The sequence below is a fragment of the Saccopteryx bilineata genome, chromosome 3 (assembly GCF_036850765.1).
Source record: "Saccopteryx bilineata isolate mSacBil1 chromosome 3, mSacBil1_pri_phased_curated, whole genome shotgun sequence".
Lineage (NCBI taxonomy): Eukaryota > Metazoa > Chordata > Mammalia > Chiroptera > Emballonuridae > Saccopteryx > Saccopteryx bilineata.
The window spans coordinates 71,480,641-71,492,668 of NC_089492.1; the positions used below are offsets into that span (position 1 = coordinate 71,480,641).

At 42.2% G+C, this 12,028-nt stretch overlaps 1 protein-coding gene across 2 annotated transcripts in view; it reads left to right on the forward strand.

Moving 5' to 3' along the window:
• The window catches only part of GDAP1 (ganglioside induced differentiation associated protein 1), a 30,700-nt gene that overhangs the window by 10,325 nt on the left and 8,347 nt on the right, over positions 1–12,028 (forward strand). The gene's annotated exons all lie outside the window — the stretch shown is intronic.

The following is a 12,028-nucleotide window of genomic DNA, read 5'->3' on the forward strand; positions in this document are numbered from 1 at the left end:
TCATTTCTTATGGCTGAGTAGTATTCCATAGTGTATATGTGCCACATCTTCTTTATCCAGTCGTCTATTGACGGGCTTTTTGGTTGTTTCCATGTCCTGGCCACTGTGAACAATGCTGCAGTGAACATGGGGCTGCATGTGTCTTTACGTATCAATGTTTCTGAGTTCTTGGGGTATATACCCAGTAGAGGGATTGCTGGGTCATAAGGTAGTTCTATTTTCAGTTTTTTGAGGAACCACCATACTTTCTTCCATAATGGCTGTACTACTTTACATTCCCACCAACAGTGTATGAGGGTTCCTTTTTCTTCACAGCCTCTCCAACATTTGCTATTACCTGTCTTGTTAATAATAGCTAATCTAACAGGTGTGAGGTGGTATCTCATTGCAGTTTTGATTTGCATTTCTCTAATAACTAAAGAAGATGAGCATCTTTTCATATATCTGTTGGCCATTTGTACTTCCTCCTGGGAGAAGTGTCTGTTCATGTCCTCTTCCCATTTTTTTTATTGGATTGTTTGTTTGTTTGTTGTTGAGTTTTATGAGTTCTTTGTATATTTTGGATATTAGGCCCTTATCTGAGCTATTGTTTGAAAATATCATTTCCCATTTAGTTGGCTTTCTGTTTATTTTATTATCAGTTTCTCTTGCTGAGCAAAAACTTCCTAGTCTGATGTAGTCCCATTCATTAATTTTTGCCTTCACTTCTCTTGCCATTGGAGTCAAATTCATAAAATGCTCTTTAAAACCCAGGTCCATGATTTAGTACCTATGTCTTCTTCTATGTACTTTATTGTTTCAGGTCTTATGTTTAGATCTTTGATCCATTTTGAGTTAATTTTAGTACAGGGGGAAAACTGTAGTCCAGTTTCATTCTTTTGCATGTGGCTTTCCAGTTTTCCCAGCACCATTTATTGAAGAGGCTTTCTTTTCTCCATTGTATGTTCTTGGCCCCTTTATCAAAAATTATTTGACTATATATATGTGGTTTTATTTCTGGGTTTTCTATTCTGTTCCATTGGTCTGAGTGTCTATTTTTCTGCCAATACCATGCTGTTTTGATTGTCATGGCCCTATAATAGAGTTTGAAGTCAGGTATTGTAATGCCCCCAGCTTCATTCTTTTTCTTTAGGATTGCTTTGGCTATTCGGGGTTTTTTATAGTTCCATATAAATCTGATGATTTTTTGGTGTATTTCTTTTAAAAATGTCATTGGAATTTTGATGGGAATTGCATTAAATTTGTATATTGCTTTGGGTAATATAGCCATCTTGATTATATTTATTCTTCCTAACCAAGAACAAGGAATATTCTTCCATCTCATTATATCTTTCTAAATTTCTCTTAACAATGGTTTATAGTTTTCATTATATAAGTCCTTTACATTCTTTGTTATGTTTATTCCTAAGTATTTTATTTTTTTTGTTGCAATTGTGAAGGGGATTATTCTTTTGAGTTCATTCTCAATTGTTTCATTGTTGGCATATAAAAAAGGCTATTGACTTCTGTATGTTAATTTTGTATCCTGTGACCTTACTGTATTGGCTTATTGTTTCTAGTAGTCTTTTTGTGGATTCTTTGGGGTTTTTGATGTATAGGTTCATATCATCTGCAAAAAGTGATACCTTTACTTCTTCTTTTCCGATATGGATGCCTTTTATTTCTTTGTCTTGTCTGATTGCTCTGGCTAGAACCTCTAGTACCACATTAAATAAGAGTGGAGAGAGTGGACAACCCTGTCTTGTTCCTGATTTAAGGGGGAAAGGCTTCAGTTTTGTGCCATTTAATATGATGTTAGCTGATGGTTTATCATATATGGCCTTTATTATGTTGAGATATTTTCCTTCTATACCCATTTTGTTGAGAGTCTTAAACATAAAATTGTGTTGTATTTTATCGAAAGCCTTTTCTGCATCTATTGTTAAGATCATGTGGTTTTTGTTCTTTGTTTTGTTGATATGGTGTATTATGTTAACCGTTTTACGTATGTCGAACCATCCTTGAGATTCTGGGATGAATCCCACTTGATCGTGATGTATTATTTTTTTAATATGTTGTTGTATTCGATTTGCTAGTATTTTGTTTAGTATTTTAGCATCTGTATTCATTAGAGATATTGGTGTGCAGTTTTCTTTTTTTGTGCCATCCTTGCCTGGTTTTGGTATGAGGGTTATGTTGGCCTCATAAAATGTGTTTGGAAGTATTGCTTCTTCTTCAATTTTTTGGAAGACTTTCAGTAGAATAGAAACCAAGTCTTCTTTGAATGTTTGATAAAATTCGCTGGTATAGCCGTCAGGTCCTGGACTTTTATTTTTGGGAAGGTTTTTAATGGTTTTTTCTTTTTCTTCTCTACTAATAGGTCTGTTTAGGCTTTCTGCTTCTTCTTGACTCAGTCTAGGAAGGTTGTATTGTTCTAGGAATTTATCCATTTCTTCTAGATTGTTGAATTTAGTGGCATAAAGTTTTTCATAGTATTCTACAATAATTCTTTGTATATCTACGGTGTCCGTGGTGATTTCTCCTCTTTCATTTTGGATTTTGTTTATATGAATTCTTTCTCTTTTTTCCTTGGTAAGTCTTGCCAAGGGTTTGTCGATTTTATTGATCTTTTCAAAGAACCAGCTCTTTGTTCTATTAATTTTTTCTATAGTTTTACTGTTCTCTATTTCATTTATTTCTGCTCTAATTTTTATTATCTCCTTTCTTCGGCTAGTTTTGGGTTGTTTTTGTTCTTCTTTTTCTAGTTCCTTAAGGTGTGAAGTTAAGTAGTTCACTTGGGCTGTCTCTTGTTTGTTCATATATGCCTGAAGTGATATGAACTTCCCTCTTATCACTGCTTTTGCTGCATCCCATAGATTCTGATATGTCGTATTGTCATTTTCATTAGTCTGTATATATCTTTTGATCTCTGCACTTATTTCTTCTTTGACCCATTCATTTTTTAAAAGAATGTTGTTTAGTTTCCACATTTTTGTGGGATTTTTTCCCTCCTTTTTGCAGTTGAATTCTAGTTTCAAGGCTTTATGATCAGAAAATATGCTTGGTACAACTTCGATTTTTCTGAATTTGCTGATGTTGTTTTTGTGGCCCAACATATGGTCAGTTCTTGAGAATGATCCATGTACACTGGAGAAAAATGTATACTCAGTCACTTTGGGATGAAATGTCCTATAGATGTCTATCATATCCAGGTGCTCTAGTGTTTTGTTTAAGGCCACTATATCTTTGTTGATTCTCTGTTTGGATGACCGATCTAGAGCCGTCAGCGGTGTATTGAGGTCTCCAAGTATGATTGTATTTTGTCAGTTTTTGTTTTAAGGTCAATAAGTAGCTGTCTTATATATTTTGGTGCTCCTTGGTTTGGTGCATATATATTAAGAATTGTTATGTCTTCTTGATTCAGTGTCCCCTTAGCCATTATGAAATGGCCATTTTTGTCTCTGAGTACTTTTGTTGTCTTGTAGTCAGCATTATCAGATATGAGTATTGCTACGCCTGCTTTTTTTTTGAATGTTATTTGCTTGGAGTATTGTTTTCCAGCCTTTCACTTTGAGTTTGTTTTTATCCTTGTTACTTAGATGAGTTTCCTGTAGGCAGCATACAGTTGGATTTTCTTTTTTAATCCATTCTGCTACTCTGTGTCTTTTTATTGGTGAGTTTAATCCGTTTACATTTAGTGTAATTATTGACACTTGTGAGTTTCCTATTGCCATTTTATAGATTGCTTTCTGTTAGTTTTGTGTCTTGTTTGATCTTTCTCTTTCGTTTTTTTATCTTTTGTTTTTATTTGGTTGTATTCCATACATCTTTCCACTGTTGCTATCTTTTTTATCTCATGTGCTTCTGTGGTGGTTTTTTCAATGGTGGTTACCTTTAGGTAATGAAAAGGGTTCCTACCCTGTTCATTGTAGCGCACTATTTTGTAAGTACTTTTGCACTCCATCGTCCTTTGCTACTGTTAATCTCCATCCTCTCCCCCCTTTCTTTTTGTTGTTGTCACAGTTTAAATTTGGTTTTATTGTGTTCTTCTTGGAGCTTTTACTTGTGGCTTTATTTTTTTTTTTGTTCTTTGTATTCTATTGGAGAACCTCCTTTAGTAATTCCTGGAGTGGGGGTTTTCTGATGATAAATTCCCTCATCTTTTCTGTATCTGTGAATGTTTTTATTTCTCCTTCATATTTGAAGGATAGCTTTGATGGGTATAGTATTCGTGGCTGAAAGTTCTTCTCTTTCAGGACTTTAAATATTGGGGTCCACTCTCTTCTAGCTTGTAGAGTTTCTGCTGAGAAATCTGATGATAATCTAATGGGCCTTCCTTTATATGTTGTATTCTTCTTTTCCCTGGCTGCTTTGAGAATTTTTTCTTTGCCATTGGTTTGTGCCAATTTCATTATGATGTGCCTTGGAGTAGGTTTGTTGGGGTTAAGAAAACTCGGAGTTCTGTTTGCTTCATGAATTTGAGGCTTTAGTTCTTTCCACAGGCTTGGGAAGTTCTCATCTATTATTTGTTTGAGTATGTTCTCCATTCCATTTTCTCTCTCTTCTCCCTCTGATATACCTATTATTCTTATGTTATTCTTTCTGATGGAGTCAGATAATTCTTGTAGGGCTATCTCATTTTTTTTAATTTTTGAGTCTCTTTCTTCCTCTCTCTGTTGTGCCTCAAGTTGCTTGTCTCCTATTTCACTAATCCTCTCTTCTATCTGGCCTGTTCTATTAGCCAAGCTTGTTACCTCGTTTTTCAGCTCGTGAATTGAGTTTTTCATCTCTGTTTGATTTGTTTTTATAGTTTCAATTTCCTTGGACATATATTCTTTGTGTTCATTGAGTTGTTTTCTGAGCTCCCTAAATTGCCTTTCTGTGTTTTCTTGTATATCTCTGAGTATTTTTAGGATTTCTATCTTGAATTCTCTGTCATTTAACTCCAAGGTTTCCAATATATTAAATTATTTCTCCATAGATTTTTCCTCATCTGTCTGTGTTACCTCTCTTTCTTTTGTATCCATGATATTCGATTTTCTCTTCCTTAATGGCATCTGAGGGTGGTTTTGTTGATAGTATTAATGAGATTTAATAAAAAATAAAAAGTTAAAAAAATAAAAAATTGAAAAAAGTTTTTTTTAAAAAAATTAATAATGAAATAAAGAAAAATAAAATAAAATAAAAATTTAAAAAAAGGAAATTATTCCCCCCCTCCTTTTTTTCTCTCCTCTCCTCTCCCCTCTTTCTTGAGAAAATCTTGTGGTGAACTGTGAATTATATTGTATTTAATAGAACAAACAATGCCTGTAATGGAGGGCCTGAATTGGGGAAAAGTAATAAAGGGGCAAGAAAAAAAAATAAATTTAAAAAAGGGGTGGGGGTATGGACCCACAAAAAGCAAATAATGAAAAAATTTGGATCAAGAATAAAATGATTTGCGTTTAGGTGTTGGTTGACTAAGAGTTATGATGAGAGGAGTAAGAGGGAAACAGGAAAATGGGGGGACAAATTAAAAAATTACTATTGTATTTAGTGGAACAAGAGCTTGATAAAATGGAGAGCCAGGGATGGGAGCACTGCTAGTGAGTTAAAAAGGTGAAGTAAAAACCCCCCAAAATGCCACAAACATAAGTTTGAGTCCCAGATAAAATAATTTGTTATTGAGGTTTGAATGAGAGGAGATGTAAAGGAAAAAGGAAGAAACTAATATAGAGGGAGAAAAGAAGAGAGAGAGAAAAAAAAAAGAGGGAACCACTAAAAGAAGAAAAAATAAAAAAGAGGAGAGAGAGAGAGAGAGAGAGAGAGAGTTAAGGGTTTTGGAGTGCAACCCTCATAGAGAGAAAGGAAGAGGAAAGAAAAGATAATGGGAGATGTAACACTTATGGGTAGTGTAGTTCAAGGAGAGGAGAGAGTAAGACCGGTAGGGAGTTAAACGACCAAATTGGAGGAGGAAAAAAAAAAAGAAAAAAGAAAAAAAAATCAAGGATGAAGATAGGAGAAACAAACGAACAAATATAATAAAATGGGATAGGTTATAAAGTCTGCGGATTATTCTGATTTTGAGAGGTTATCTTCTTGCTTTTTCTTTTCTCTCCCTCTTCCTGGTCGGCGACTCTGTACCCCGGGTTCTGCCCCTTTGGCACGCTCAGGTAGAGGTTTGCAGTTGATAAGTCTCTATGGCGATGTCATGTATTGTGCTTCAGTCTCGTTGGCAGTGGAGGCTCATTAGCGTTTATAGGCTCCGACAGTGAGAGAGTCCGTGTTCCAGGAGCCTCTCTCCTAGTCTTTCCTTCCTCAACCAGCAGCCTGAGAATCCAGCTATGGGGTTGCTGCTGCCTCTGCCTGGATAGTAAGAGGCTCAAAGAGCGGGCAACTCCCCACTCTTATTTCCACTCAGCACAGGGCTCTGGGTAAGGCTCAGTCAGTCAGAGCTGCTAGCATAATCAGGCGGGGCTTTCGCCTACTGAAATACCTCTGGCTCTGTCACTCTGTCTGGTAACACGGGCGGATCTGCGCACGCAGACCAGGATGTTAGACCGGAAGTCTCGCCCTCTGAGTGAAACCCCCCGCCCGCACTGAAAAGTTCCAATGTTGGAATTAGCTCTCGCTCGTCCCTGTGTGCCGCTCTTTCAAGGCGCTGGGGCAGCCCGTGACTCCGCCCTCGGCCCACACAAAGGCCCCCGACTCTGCCCCTCCGTGGGACAACACGGGCTCCCACTCCGGAGGTGCTGGGAGGAGTCTCCTTCCCACTCTCCATGCGCAGACCAGGATGTGAGGCCGGAGTCTCGCCCTCTGAGTGAAACCTCCCGCCCGCACTGAAAAGTTCCAGTGTTGGAATTATCTCTTGCTTCCTCCCCATGTGCGGCTCTCCCCGGGTGCTGGGGCAGCCCGGAGGCTTTCGGCCCACACAAAGGCCTCTGACTCTGCCTCTCTGTGGAGTAACATGGGCGCACCCTCCAGGGGCTTTGGAAGGAATCTCTCGCCCACTATGCGGCTACCAGGGGATCAGGTAAAAAGGCTGCTCTGCTTGTCTTTCTTTGTCTGGGTTTGGCGCGGGTGTTAGCTGTATTGCCCAGGTTGTCACAGGAACAGTTTTTCCTTGGCTTGGATCTCCGTGCCACAGCCTGGTTCGGCCGTTTGTGCCGTGGCCTGGATCTAATCACCCCCTTTGCCCGCCTTAGTTTCTATATTCTCAGTTTCCAGTGAAAATTGCCCTGTTTAGGTTAGTGAGGAAGGCGGAGCATTTCTTACTCCCTATTTCCTTCGGGGTTTGGTTATATATTTAGCCAATCTTTCACTCGATCATACCTTTGGGTGTATTGCAAAACATCTGGAGGTTCTAAGGATAGGTTTTTCTGTTTCTGGTTGAAGATCTTGTTGAGGTTTGGGGGAGATTTATCGGTATCGCTTCCTACTCCGCCATTACTCTGACGTCATCTCTCCAGTTGCATTTTGAAAAGCTGTTTTCAGAGGTTGTGGACACCAGGGTGCTCTGGTGAGAGGAGAAGGATGGCGGTGCGTTGTGCACCTGTGGCACCCTTGGAGAGAGGTGTGACTGGAGGACAGGCCGGGGTGCTCTGGGGAGAGAAGGAGGATGGCGGTGTGTTGTGCACCTGCTGCGCCCTTGGAGAGAGGTGTGACTGGAGGACAGGCCGGGGTGCTCTGGGGAGAGAAGGAGGATGGCGGTGTGTTGTGCACCTGCTGCGCCCTTGGAGAGAGGTGTGACTGGAGGACAGGCCGGGGTGCTCTGGGGAGAGAAGGAGGATGGCGGTGTGTTGTGCACCTGCTGTGCCCTTGGAGAGAGGTGCGACTGGAGGAGGACAGGCTGGGGTGCTCTGGGGAGAGGAGGAGGATGGCCGCATGTTGTACACCTGCTGCGCCCTTGGAGAGAGGTGTGACTGGAGGAGGACAGGCCGGGGTGCTCTGGGGAGAGGAGGATGGCCGCGTGTTGTGCACCTGCTGCGCCCTTGGAGAGAGGTGTGACTGGAGGAGGACAGGCCGGGGTGCTCTGGGGAGAGGAGGAGGATGGCCGCGTGTTGTGCACCTGCTGCGCCCTTGGAGAGAGGTGTGACTGGAGGAGGACAGGCCGGGGTGCTCTGGGGAGAGGAGGAGGATGGCGGTGCATTGTGCACCTGTGGCATCCTTGGAGAGAGGTGTGACTGGAGGACAGGCCAGGATGCTCTGGGGAGAGGAGGAGGATGGCGGTGTGTTGTGCACCTGCTGCGCCCTTGGAGAGAGGTGTGACTGGAGGACAGGCCGGGGTGCTCTGGGGAGAGGAGGAGGATGGCGGTGTGTTGTGCACCTGCTGCACCCTTGGAGAGAGATGTGACTGGAGGACAGGCCGGGGTGCTCTGGGGAGAGGAGGAGGATAGCGGTGTGTTGTGCACCTGCTGCGCCCTTGGAGAGAGGTGTGACTGGAGGACAGGCCGGAGTGCTCTGGGGAGAGGAGGAGGATGGCTGCGTGTTGTGCACCTGCTGCGCCCTTGGAGAGAGGTGTGACTGGAGGACAGGCCGGGGTGCTCTGGGGAGAGGAGGAGGATGGCGGTGTGTTGTGCACCTGCTGCGCCCTTGGAGAGAGGTGTGACTGGAGGAGGACAGGCCGGGGTGCTCTGGGGAGAGGAGGAGGATGGTGGTGTGTTGTGCACCTGCTGTGCCCTTGGAGAGAGGTGTGACTGGAGGAGGACAGGCCGGGGTGCTCTGGGGAGAGGAGGAGGATGGCGGTGTGTTGTGCACCTGCTGCGCCCTTGGAGAGAGGTGTGACTGGAGGACAGGCCGGGGTGCTCTGGGGAGAGGAGGAGGATGGCCGCGTGTTATGCACCTGCTGCGCCCTTGGAGAGAGGTGTGACTGGAGGACAGGCCGGGGTGCTCTGGGGAGAGGAGGAGGATGGCTGCGTGTTGTGCACCTGCTGCGCCCTTGGAGAGAGGTGTGACTGGAGGACAGGCCGGGGTGCTCTGGGGAGAGGAGGAGGATGGCCGCGTGTTGTGCACCTGCTATGCCCTTGGGGCAGGTGAAACTGGAGGAGGACAGGCCGGGGTGCTCTCTGCTCTGACACGGCCTTTCAAGAGATAGTTGCACAGCAATGGTATACTGAGTAGAAGGACACATTTCAGCATTTGTCCTTCTTGGAAGAGTTTAGGCCTGGCCATGTGGAACCTCCCCAGAAAGCAACCACAATTCATTTACTTTTTTAAAAATGTTTATTTTGTTGATTTTAGAGAGAGAGAGAGAGAGAGAGAGAGAGCATGAGAGAGCCACATTTGTTCCTGTTGCCCTGACTAGATATTGAACTGGCAACCTCTGTGCTTCTGGACAATGCTCTAACCAACCGAGCTGTCTGGCCAGGTTCCCTCATTCACTTTCCAGGATGGAGTGGCTCTCCTGGACACAAGCCTCAAGCCTGGCCCTGGAAGGCATCTGGATCCCGTGATCACACATTTAACCATTTTAGAAGCATTTTTAAATGGGCCATTTATCGTATTAACCTGAGATTCTTAGATTCCTAAAGCAGTGATTCTTAAACTTTTTGGTTTTAGGGCCCCTTTGTATTAAACATTATTGAGGATACCTGAGAGCTTTTGTTTATATGGGCCACATCTATAGATTGGAAATTAAAGCGGTAGCAAGTTTAAAACACAAGAATACACAAATACACATCATGAACCATCAAAGTGATGGAGTAGCTATAGATGTGTCATGTAGCCCCTGCACAATAAGGCTGCACACTTGAGAAGGAAGAAGAGTGAAAACACAGATAACATCTTAGACTTACTGTAAAAATAGCTTTGATGTTGTGGAGCCCCTGAGTGTCTTGGGGAAGGTCAAGGATTCTCTGAACACACTTTGCCCTTAGTGGTCTATGAATAGAATTCAAGAGATTTGTGATTTTTAGCTTGGGAAGAATGTTTATATCTTGTTTTCATTGATTTCCAATAGAAATTTACTGTTTCCTTTCATTTCTATTGTAAGCATAATCCACAGCCGTATCAGGAGTGCCTGTGACTCTGTCACCAGCAGAAATCACAGATGTATTCATAGCATATCAAGTTATTACAAATATTTGAAAATGTAACTTATGCTCCTCTTATTTTGAAATTATGGTAGGCCTACTGTTAGGTCTTGTTACTGTATTAAGAAGTAGGCACCCATATTAGCATTTTATCAGTTAAAATTACTTTCATCACTATATATTAGTATAATCAATTTCCTATGCAATCCTGTGTTTGTAATTATACGTTTAAGAACACTATTTTCAGAGGAGGGCACTGGCACACAAAAGATTAAGAACTCTAGAATTTTAAGGACCTTAGAAGGCCTCCAGCATGTTGTCCGGGTGGAAGCAAGAAGTGTCTACCAGGCATTGATTGGCATCCTGGTGATGCGCTGAGATGAAGAGATCTGGAAGGATCAGCGAGGAAGGGTGCTTGAGTTGGGTGAATCCCCTGCTGACAGGCAGGGTGCAGCTGATGCTTTATTCTTTTTTTTTATTTTTTTGTTACAAAGATGGAGAGAGGGACAGATAGGACAGATGGATAGGAAGGGAGAGAGATGAGAAGCATAAATTCTTTGTTGTGGCACCTTAGTTGTGCATTGATTGCTTTCTCATATGTGCCTTGACCAGGGGGATACTACAGACTGAGTGACCCCTTGCTTAAGCCAGCAACCTTGGGCTCAAGCTGGTGAGCCTTGCTCAAACGAGATGAGCCTGCGCTCAAGCTGGCGACCTTGGGGTTTTGAACCTGGGTCCTCTGTTTTCCAGTCCGACGCTCTATTCACTGTGCCACCACCTGGTCAGGCTAATGCTTCATTCTTGATGAGTCTGATGCAACCTTCAGAACTGGGCTCCCCAGTGAGTTCAAAGAGGAATGTATCTCCTATTTTCTTAGAGAGTCAGAAGTGGCCTGTTGGCTTCAGAAGCTTGTTCTGAAGCTTGGTCTGGTGCGATCAAATCTTGCCTGAAATCCTCTGTAACCAACCCTGAATTGTCAACACTTAGGAGTGAGGGGGTGATGCTCAGAAGGATTTGGACTTAAATAACCTGCACTTAGAAATAAATCACTAAAATTGAGGCTGTTCTTTCCACTTGGTGGAATAAATTAGTTGTAATTTTTAGGTGCAATTTGAGAGCCAGAAGAGGAAAGTGATTGTGAAGGGACATTGCCCTGGCTTGTGGGTCACATGCTTCATCTTTGTCTTTCTTGGATAGTCTCTAAAAAGTAAACACCTTGAAGATGTTGTGATGACATAATAAGGCAGAGTCCTGCATTAGGAGCTGACTTTAGTTCTTGTTCTTCTAATTACCTGTGGGATCTCGGGAGGACTGCTTGGCTTCCATATCTCAGTGTCCTTGTACAACAGAGCATCTTCAGCTCAAATGCATCAGTCCCCCTTTTCCTTGGGAGATAGATACAAGACCCCCAGTGGATATCTGTAACTGTAGAGAGTACCAAACCCTATATACCATATTTTTTCCTATACGGATATATCTGTGATAAAGTTTAACATACATTTAGTACAGAAAGAGATGGACAATAATAGCACTGATAAAAAAATTATCACAATACACTGTAATAGAAGTTATGTGAGTGGCTTTGGGACCTTTATGAAGTAAAGTAAGGGTGACTTGAACATGATCACTGTGATGCTGGGACAGTTGATCTGATAACTGAGATAGCTACTCAGTGACTAACGGGAGGGGACAGTGTGAATCTCATCACACTACTCAGAACAGCGTACAATTTAAAACTTGTAAATGGTTTGTTTCTGGAACTTTTCATTTAATATTTTTGGACTGTGGTTCAACATGGGTTGCTGAAACCAAGGAAAGAAAAACCATGAATACACAGGTCTGTTGTATTTTATAAGAACTAGAAATTGGGAATATATTAATTCATTAATTAAAATTTACTGTACACCCACTATGAGTCAAATAATATGTCAGGTACTGAGGATGCAACAGAGGACTTGTACCATGCCCCTCAAGGAGTCTAGGGTCTAGATTTGAACCAGCAAATGAGGATTTGTGTAGTATGCACTTTCCAGAGAGAA